Below are 11,000 nucleotides of genomic sequence, written 5' to 3' on the forward strand. Positions count from 1 at the left end.
AAGTAACCGCAGTTCCCGCAGGCCTCTGTTATTTGGCTGCGTTTGACGCTGTAGCAGGCGCCTGCTGTGTAGAATTGCAAAAGCGTGTTGTTAATGGGATGCCCAGAGACCCTCAGTGTTGGCAAACAGCAGCCGAAAGAGAGTGTGAGGGTGTCACCTGGGAGGCAAAATGGGGGAAGAAAATGTTCTCATATCGGAATCAATGAAATAGTTTTTTAAAAATGTGACATGTTATGGTTTTGACTGTGCACATTTTTGTATGCAATTAGATGTTACATGCTATGTGTTCCACCCAAATGGCAAAACAGATTTTTTTTAAGGTATAAAGATAAGATGGTGGGGAATTATTTTTTCCGGTGCAGCCCATTAGTCAAACAAAGGAGCAGGAAGTGGAGCAGTGATAAAGGATCACAAAGGTGAGTTAGTGAAAATGGAGAGAAAATACAATTCCAATTATGTGTAGAGCAGAGGGAATGTGAGTTTTCAAGAGGAAGATGGTATAAAATATAATGTACAGACAAATAGCATAACACAAGATTACAGTTGTTGAATATTGATCATGACTCGGGATGGCTGACATGGTGGAAAGTAGTTGCACCGCAAAACGTCTTGCTATTTTTGACTTAGGGTTTTTCTGAAATTCCATGTTCGGTTGTGTTTTTGGCAGATAGATGTGTAATTTTGACTTAATTTCACAGTACATGAACAAGATTTAAGATAATTCCTTCTTTTGGAATTTTATGCTGCAATTTATTATAGACAGGGGACAAATGCATTTTGACTGTTCATTAATTGAGTCATTGTTGGACTAGATCCTTTCATTTTTTCAGAATATTAGTTTTTAATTGTAGTATCATATTTTTTTGAATTTTCAACTTTGTGGAACAGTTCTAGAAATAAAAATAAGAATAGTTTAGGGAAGGCCATTTTCTGTTCCATTTCAACCCAGTCACACAGTTTTGAGACAAACAAAAGCCTTATTCCTGATCTAACATCTATGACCTCCTATTTTATTCTTATTATTCATCTAGATGAATGGACAAAATCCCCCAGATACATGCCAACATTTTGTCAAAAGTCTTCCCACAATTGTGGAAGCTTCAAAAGTTTCTGACGAAAGAAATGACCAGACATACTGCCGCTTTTGTCCATCCTGTATACTTTTTTGTTTGTTTAAAGAACATCTTGTTCAAACAAAAGGAGTTACATATGCTTGAACAGTCAACTCTCTGTTGAAGCCAAGAGTGTCCTTCAAGTGACGCACTACCTGTCTGTCTGGTTTGACCAACCTCTTTCCTGGAAGGATGGGCATGTGCTCACAGGTTTCGACTACACGCTTGATGAAATCCAGGTTGCTGTTTTGTTGTATGTGCAGCAGCTTGCACGTGAAACACCCAACCTCAGTTTGAGATGATGAAAAACTTGTTTTACTGTAGTCAACCTCAGATTCTCAACGGTGAAGTCTGCTGTGTCGTGGGAGAAGTGGTGCCCTGTTTTTTGTGAACATGCCTGCTGATTAGCCTCAGACATGCAGGACATAGTGACAAAGAGTCCTCGGGGTATTGGCTCCGGTCAAGATGTATGGTGCTGGACCTTTTCCTTCAATGGCAGCCATGCCGAGGGTGGAGGGTGGGAGGGCGAGGGTTGGTGGACACCGTGTGGTTGCTTGAGAACTTGTGTGTTTCCCAGCCAACGCACATCCAAAGAATAACAATTTCACTCGCCATGAAGACCATCCATGGAGCTGTGGGGGTCGTGTCCAGAAAGCTGGGCCAAACACTTTCCTCTCATGCAGCTTTCTGTGTACTCCTATAAATAAATCCCCTATTTGTATAGAGGCGATATGCATCTTTGGGAAAATACCACAATGTTGACATAGGAGCACCCTCCACACACTCCGGCCCTCCCTCCCTCCCTCCCTCCCTCCTTCCCACCCACTTTCTCCCTTCGACACTTTCTAGCCGTTGTTGAACTTTTGAGATGAGAACAGCGAGCGAGGGGGAGCGCAAGAGAAGGACAGAGAAATGGAAGGAGATTGGGAGTAAAAGAAGTGTCTTTTCGAGGCCTCCACGGTCTTTAAGCCACTATGGTATCCACCAGAGCCCTCACATACACTCGGCATCTAAAGAGCTTTTGTCCTGTAAAGAGGGGCTTGGCTAAATTGGGGGTGCTTGTGGATTGGCGGGTGGGATCGGGCTTGGTGCAGTATATTTGTCTCCCACGTCTCCATCACTGGAATGGTGAACTTTTTTATGAACTAGGCGGGGTGTCGTGTGGAGGGGCAAAAGGGGCTCAGGTTTTGCGGGGGGTTGGAAATTTTCCAAACATTGCCTTTTTGCTTTCAAAGAAAGCTCACTTGTGTAAATGTGCTCTTTGTCCGTTGGCTTATTGTTTGAATAGCATTGTGGACGTTTTGTGAGCAGCTCACAGGGGCTGGCGGGGCCACGTAGGAATGGAGGGGGCCTCTAGCTGAATGACTCGGAGCTAGGACACCAGGGTTTCGGAAAGGTATCATTAAGGATCTATAGCCTTAGAATCCTACTTCCACACTATTGCTTGCAAAACTGTTGGACAGAAACAGGAATACCAATTAACAAGTTTCCGAGTTCACATTTACAAAGGTGGTGGACACTATTTGAGTGTACTTAATTAAGTTAATGAAGTTAGGGCCAATTGAGACCACAAGCGCTGGATCCCAGATGATTGTCCCATTGTTGGGCGCTCTTGGCGGATAGAAACAATATGAAAACAGCCAGACTCCGGGCCTCTATAAAGGGATTTCCTGATAGAGCCGAATGTCTGGAGTGCTTCGCTGAAGCCAATTCATGACTTCCATCTGTCCTCTCCTCTGGCAGGTGGAAAAGAAGCACCATGCATTTGCATGTTGGGCTTATTTACATTTAAACAGTGCATGGTGGACTCCTTTTTCTTGTAGTTTAAACACAACATTTTTGCAAGGTCTATTCAAGACAGCCCTGAGCGGTCGATAGTTTCAAGAGGAGGCTGGCAGTTTTCTTCAGGTTGTTCATTTTTTTTTTTCTTTTGCTCAATTATGTTGATTCTTTAGCTCAGTGTGGTAATGAAAAGCACATTTTACACAAGGGTTATACGTTTGAAAAGTTAAAGGTAAAATAGATACCATTGTAGCAAATTTATCTCTAGTGTATTTGTCCCAATTTAAAACAGTTAACCCTGTATCTTATTTTAACAACTTTTCTTCCATGCACACTGAGCACTCAGTGAAACTCAGTGTTATCTTCATGAGCTGTGGACTTGAGCTACGCGGGACAGCTTTTTCCACAGGCACTATTTGTACAAAAGCATCAGAAATGACCTATTATATTTCCCCTTTAAAGTTGTCTTTTTTGTATTTAAGTGTATTTAACCATATCTGTTCACAATTGTACGCCATCATAACAACAGGTGCAAGTAGTTGCACAGACCAGAAGCAGACTTACATTCAAATTCAATGAGGATAATCCTTTGAGGATAAGTAAGGCCTAGTAAATCTACCGCTCTCCATGTCAGGACAGTCTACCCTAGTTCTTATTTCTTGGTCTTGTGTGTTAGTCTCAAGTAAATCCCCAACCCCACCGTATGGTCCTCTCACTTGCTCCGTTCAGTTTTCCATGTCCGACTCTTGCCATCTCTTGGTACCTTCTGACCTCTTCTTTCTTCCATCCCGTCACTCTTGAGACTCACATGGGGGGATTTCTGTTGGAAGGTGATTGAGCATGGTACCCTGCTTCGACCCTGTCCTGCTTTGTGTGGGGACGTGTGCCTGTGTCAAGGGCAACAATTAGTGGGGCGCGTCCCCTACCATTAATCACAGACAGTGCTGGAACTCAGTTGAGGCCTCGAAGCCTGTTGCACTGCTCAATAATAACTTGAGCATGGGGCATAGGCATTTCATCAGCCTCCAGTTGTTTTTTTTGTAAATGTGCTGTCTGTTTTTTTATTCTTTTACCGGTTACAGTACACTCACCGGCCACAACATTAAGTGCGGAGGTCAGAAAATGAGCAGCTTTGAAGAAATACCAATTGTATCCTTTCCTTTTATGCTATAGTGCAAAAGACAAGACTGTCTGATGGCACATTATGAATATTTTGTTCTTATATGAATGAGGTGAATCTCACTATTCTTCTCATGTGCTGTCAACATGACATTACGACAAGTGAAACCATGTTTTTTATTATATACGTACTATGTTGAGTCTCTTGTGTGCAACTAGTATAATGTAAACAAGGAGAATGAGAAGAACAACATGACTGAAGTCAGCTGTGATGACTCCCACAGCGGTGCAGACCTAGCTTTCTTGCATTCAGTGTCCTGTGCTTGGTTGCAGAATTACCAACAATGTGTTTAACCTGCTATTAGAAAAGTCAGAATAATATAAGAAAATGTATTAAAAACAAATATAAGTTGCTATTTCCTTATCATCTTGAATTCTTTGAACAGCACATGGCTCGTTCACCTCTGAAAGTAATCTTTAATGTGTAACCGAGGTGAGCTAAAGTAATGGGCGAGTATGTGATTCTCACTCCCCAATGCCCCAGGGAGGCCAGTGACAGCTTTTTCTTTTAGCCTCGCTGTTAGCACATTTAGCTCTCACCCGATGAGGACAACTGTGGTGGCAGTGCGTGCTAGAAGCCCAACAGTGGCTGAGCTGTGTAGGACAGCATTGCTGTGTTTGATTCCCCTTGTTTTGTCTCGAGAGCTGTCCAATTCCTTCTTTTATTTTCTGGTTGCTAACCAGACTTAAGTCATTCTGCCAAGGAATTATGTCTGCGGGAGGCTGCTGGGTGTAGATTCTGTAGACTCTACTTCAACAAAACATATGGGTTAATAGGTATTGCAATGGCTGCAAGCAGAAAAATAAAAGTAAATATATTGACACTATTTTAAAATTACAACAGCATTTTCTTTTCTTTTTGTGCAATTTTGGGGGGATAATCCTGTTTCGATGCAACAAGCAAATGTCCATAAGACAGTGACGTTGTGATCCAAAAATATTCATTGTTCATCTCAGCGCACCATCAATGGAAGCTTGTGTGTTTTTTTTTATTTGTGCAGGTGTCGCTGAAGAATTTTTTTTTTTTTTTTTTTGCTCAGAGAAATGAATGTGTTGAATTTCTTCACTACATTATTACTTTGGACTATTGTAGGTTGCCTAAAATCAATGTTACGTGTAGTGCACTTAAGTTTCAATCCACATCCCATCTTGCAGCCATTTTTAAAATATTGTACATTAAAATTATTATTTACTATTTCATTAAGAAGAAATTCACTTTAAACTCTGCTGCATATTTTGTACTGCATACCACAAGTAACCAAATCAAACATAATCTGGGGGATGACGACCGTGCCTTACTTGAAGGGCACCTCGACAGTAGCCAGCAAACAAATTAGCTTCTCGCCAACATTCACATTTTAGTATACAGCGGGACTTGAACCTGTAACCTTCCGGCCCCCCAAGCCTAAACAGATGAGCTCCTGCCGCCCCATTTCTCATTTCTGCAACTGCACCGCATGCACAGGGCAAATATGAACCTGACCTCCTGTGGGAAAACGCTCCCTCATTTAGCGTCGCGCTCAGAGTGGCCCGATCGATACTGTGGCAGGATGTTAAATATTTTGTCATCAGACGATCACACATTGATGAAACAAATCAATGAATGATAGGCCAGAATGAAACAGGATGGCGTGCTTGTGTATCCACTTCCTTGGGGGGAAAAGCAGGGATAAGAAAGACACGAGGACAGAGATTCAGATTTGTGGCTCACGAGGGGCATAGCTGTTTCTCCACTGGGTGCTATCTGTTTAGTAGATGCGGACTGTGAATAAAATGATGAATGGACTTACTAGAGGCAGAGCACCATCAAATGAAACAGACAGCCCCGAGTTAGCTTGTTTGCATATGTGCATGAATATAACACGCATAGGAAGGTTGCTCATACATCCAGTGGCATCAAGTTATTCTAACACATTTACTTAATGTGCCCACACAACACATCCACGCACACGAATACACACACACACACACACACTGCTCTGTATGCTGACCATTCTCTTACTGTCTTTATTTAATGCATAATGATTTGGGAGGGGGGAGGGGGGTGGGGGGCAGTCCCGCTCGCTTTTTCACTTTCTGTCTGCTCCCCATGCTTTGGAATAACAAAGGAATGAAAAGCAGCCAGATGGTAGCTCATGCCTAATATAAAATCAATACACTGCCTCGAAGTGAGGAAGGAAAAAAAAACAGGTCTTAGTGGAAGAAAAAGAGCATTCAAATATTCCAAATGCCAAAATTGCACTTTTGGGTCTCTTGTTCTTTCTCTCCCCCCTTTCTAAATCCATTTAGCCCACACTGCACATGAGCACAGGTGGCACACATACACACTCACTCTAGCTGTAACTTTTTTCCCCTCAAACTTCGAAGTAGTCCTTGGTCCGCTTCACCGCAAGCACGCACAGATGTCAGCACATCTGATTGGAACACAAATTGAGGTAGCTTCTGAGGTGAGGTAAGAGATAGTCTTTGAAGAAGGAGATTACTAAAGGCTATTGAGAAGACATTAGGCTAATGATAATTGGCATAGTGAATAAGCACAGAGAGAAAATAAAGGCAGGAGGTCTGTGGGAGGGGACTATTCAACAAATGCAAAGAGGTGATACGTTACAAGGTAATTTGATTGACAGCCACATGTCAAAAGGTGATATGTGTGTAGCTCATTGAGTTGACTGCAAGTGTTTGTTTAGTTTATGTGTTTGTGAGCGAGTGATGCAAAGTATAAGATAATGTGTTTACAGGCTGGTAAAAGTGCCACTGGGTGTGTGCAAGGGCAGTAAAGTTCGTCCCATGCTGAGTGGGCGTGCTTGCTGGGTGACAGATAGACCGGGGAGTGAGGGGACACTCTGCTATTTAGCTGATAATTAAGGGGGTTTATCTTAATTTGAGCTGTTACTCCCGGTCCTCAGCTGTGATTTATGAGATGCTGGCCCAGCACTGCACCCTTGCTCTGCCCCTTAACACCAGGAACAGGATCAAGATAGCTCATATTTTCAAACATAACACCACCCACAGAGAGTCTGCATAGGTGCAAATTCTGAAAATCTGACAAAAAAATAAATTATAGCTTGGGCCAGGGAGACAAGGGTGGGGGCTGGAAAGTGAGATGAGATTCAAATCTTGCTAACAGCTTGAACATTGCAGACTGCACCTTTAAGTAATGGGACCGATGTGAATGTGTCACTGGTGGTTACAGGAAATTTATTTATTCATTGGCACAGATGCAAAAATAGATGTGATGGCCTCCATTTGGCAAGATACATGAATAGTACTTCCATGGTTACAGAAACAAAAACAAAAAAAATGTTTCTCAACTAAGTGAGAATCAACTTGTAGCCAAAGATCTTTTCATTGCCATTGTGCTGACAGGTCTTGGTAGTGTTGACCTGCTTAACAGGTATGAGCTTTTATTTGGCAAGAACAGGAAGCACATCACTCAGGAAGTGACAATGTGACAATGGAGGAAATGGTAATAGATAGAAGCTTCCAGGTAAGCTGCTGGTTCCCAAACAAATCTGACCCAAGTTGAGCCTCATTAAACTACAGGCGAGTTTATTTAGATTGCACTCATGCCGATGAAAGTATGATTTAATGATGGTGACTATTTGTGCAATATTTCTTTGGTTTTCAAGTCATTTGTTCCATAACAGTCTAGCTGTAAAACTTGCAGTTATTTTAACATCCTAATGCTACCTTGCAATGCTACTTAAAATGCGGCCTGTATATTTGATGACCTACCGCCAAAGTAAAAATTGTGCCTTGTGGTTGGATATGAAGGCCTTCTGCTAAAGTGTAGTTAGTTATTATGTGTTCAGGACTTTCTCATAAGAGAGCTTGTAATAATTGCAATATTGATTCATTTAAAGGTATTCAACCCGAATTCAAACACCAATCTAGTCGAGAAGAAGAGGAAAGTACCATTGGACTTGTTCAAGGTAAGACAAAAATAACTTGACAGTCATGAAGACACTTAATGTAGAAAATTGTCCTTTGCATTTAATCAAGGACACTCGACCTGCTTATATTATGCTTTGTTTGGGCGATAATGTTTGAATAGCTAATAAAAGTGAAAATGTTGTGCTGATTAACTTACAAAGGACACAAATGTAAATGATGCCTTCAGGTTTTGCCAGGCTTTCCTTTTAAGTGACCATTCTCTGCCAACCAATCAGAAAACCTTCCTGAATTGATCAAAACTTTTACGATGGAAATTTAGGGGGAAAAAAAAAAAAAGCCAAATGATCCAAAGTGTCTCACTTATTGGAAATTGACCTTTAGGCCTTTTTGGCATGTGCTTGTTGTGTTCACTGCTGTGATGAGTTGAATGCCGGGATCAAATTTGCATTTGATATGTAAAGTGATTACACTAAAAGAGTTCATATCAAAAAGACACACAAGTGACTGATGTCTGCTCACAGTGGTGCAGCAGCTCTCATTATTTGCCTCCCTTCTTAGTCACTTACTGGTGGCAATGAATGATAAAGGGGCTGAAGCTTTAACTTCTTGTTGGCTGACCTCAGAGAGAAAGAGAGAGGGGATTGGATTCCTGTGAGGTGGATTGACTGCAGGCAAGAGTTAACTCGATCTTCAGCTGGGCGGGGTGGAAGGGTGAAGAGGAGGCAGGGTGGTGGAGGAGAGGGGGGTTAGTGCGGCCAAACAATGCGAGCCACTGTTCTAAACCTATCACCCCCCGGGGTTACGGAGGAGAAGACATGCTGGTGCAACCTCATCTCCTCCAGTCGCCTCTCATACATAAAGGCTGGGGATTTCTCCAGTGCCTCCACTCGGATGTTGTTTTTAACCAGATGGTGGGCAGGTCTTATGGCCACCAGTGCTTTGAGCTGTGTGCTAATAATCCCACAGGTATTTTGCTGCGGGCGGGAACCTTCAAACCTCTGTCAAAATTGCAAATAGAGTGTGAATGTGCTTGTGGGTTCTTGCGACAAAATGACGTCATTCACTTAGTCACTTTTTTTTGCTGTTGAAACTTGTTGATCTGCATTCGGGAGATGTTTGTGCGAGGAAGTTTTTTTAGACTCTGTTGCAGGACAGCTTTAACCATACCCTTCAAAGTAGAGACAACAATGTTTTTAAAATGCAAATAAGGTTTGTAATATGCATCAATATATGTTTGGTGAGATGTAAAATGGAAATAGGTGCACCGCTGGAAGTCTCTTTGACCCCTCAAGTGTAGTTTGTGTTTCCAAAATAGGCCTCCTCCTTTCGCTTATCTGAAATTTCCCTGGAGTAAAAACTTGAGATAGGGGCACGTGAACAATATTTTCATGTTTCAAATTACCTGTAGGCAGCATTTACCATGTTTACATATTCACTGTACTATAATTTTCTATTTGATGGGAACTTTGGAAACTATTGCGTCTCTCGTAGTTATGCGAATTGACACCAAACTGACCTGACCACATGATTTGTTAGAACCAACATCCTGTCATGTTTATTTGCGGAGCGTTTATTTGGTAAAATGGATCATGGTCATTCGGTTTGAAAACTGTCCTTGGCGGAGCTCAAGTGAAATGTACACTGTATGACGTCCACTTCACAGATACCTGCTCAAATACGGAGACCAAAACAATTCTCGCTAGTGTCAAACACCATTGAGAAATATCAAAGTGTGCATGTGTAAGTGTCTGGAGGAGTGTTTTTGCATGGGTGGTTTCATTTTAAACCAATTCTCCAAATGCCGCTTCAGTCTAGATGCAGTCTGGTAATTTTACCGAGGTTCACCTTTACAATAAAAGTGTTTTAGTATGTATGAAGCCTAATCAGAGCATGAAACATCATCTGTCCCTACCGCCATCCTTAAAGGCTCTTAAATTTCACCCCTGACCCTGTCACACCCTCCTGGAGGCTCCGCGAACAACAAAAGCAGGAGATTAGGGAAATCGACAGGCTTGAGGGGATTACTGTAGCCCTTTTCATCTGGCGCTGCGTACACAGTTGACACAGTCTGTCAGCAGTACTTCAACTTAATCTAAGTGCAGTTTGCTTTTTTAATTTGTGTACATATGTTAGCCATGGTACTTAACTGTAGCAAAATCCCCAAGAATAGCACAATTTGTCAGCTCCGTCTTCAGCGACTCTTTGTTTACTAGTACAACACTCAAATGTGTGAATAATTGCATGGTACTCTGTAAAGAAATATACTTTCTGCTATTGTTCAATATCACGTTGTCTCATATTAGCAGTGTGTTGTCTTTGAGAAGACAGGAATTAAGATAGGAAATGGAGATCGGCGCCACGTGTCCACGGAATTGAAGGACGTTTTCATTTTTTGAGAGGCCAAAGCACAAGTTGAAGAATTTGCACAACTTAACACCTATGTTTAAACAATTCCCATGCATGACCACAAATACTAACAAGCCAGAAGCTTTGTGTACACTCCACCGAGGATCAGGATATCCTACGTGAGAGCAAACACATTCACCAGCCACTTCTTTAGCACAGTACAAGAGCTGGATCAGTAAATCTGTCTGTCTGTGAAGATACAGTATTAATGCTCAGTTCAGTAGTAATATAAAAAATTACAATTGAATATGAAATCAGTAATACGCCAATATCACCAAGGTTAAGTCACTGTATAGCCAGTAGTTTCTTTGTTTTCATGTTTTACCATGAAAAGTGGTTTGCTTTTTGGAATGTAGAATATGAGAGGCACATCAGTGACGGCTTTTGTTATTCAAAATTAAGACTTGTAATGTTATGTGAATTGGATATATAAACTTCACATAACAATTTGATGCTGAAATTTATTTATCTCCCACCCAGCATTTACTCTGGGGGAAAAATGGCAAATGGCCTTTCGGACACAACACGCGCGCATACAAACACACACACACACCATCACAAATCTGAGGTTAACCTGCAGAACGTATTGCATTCACGGTTCCACTATGTATTATTCATATTATGCCA

Source organism: Syngnathus typhle, linkage group LG5, assembly GCF_033458585.1.
Source record: "Syngnathus typhle isolate RoL2023-S1 ecotype Sweden linkage group LG5, RoL_Styp_1.0, whole genome shotgun sequence".
Taxonomy (NCBI): Eukaryota; Metazoa; Chordata; class Actinopteri; order Syngnathiformes; family Syngnathidae; genus Syngnathus; species Syngnathus typhle.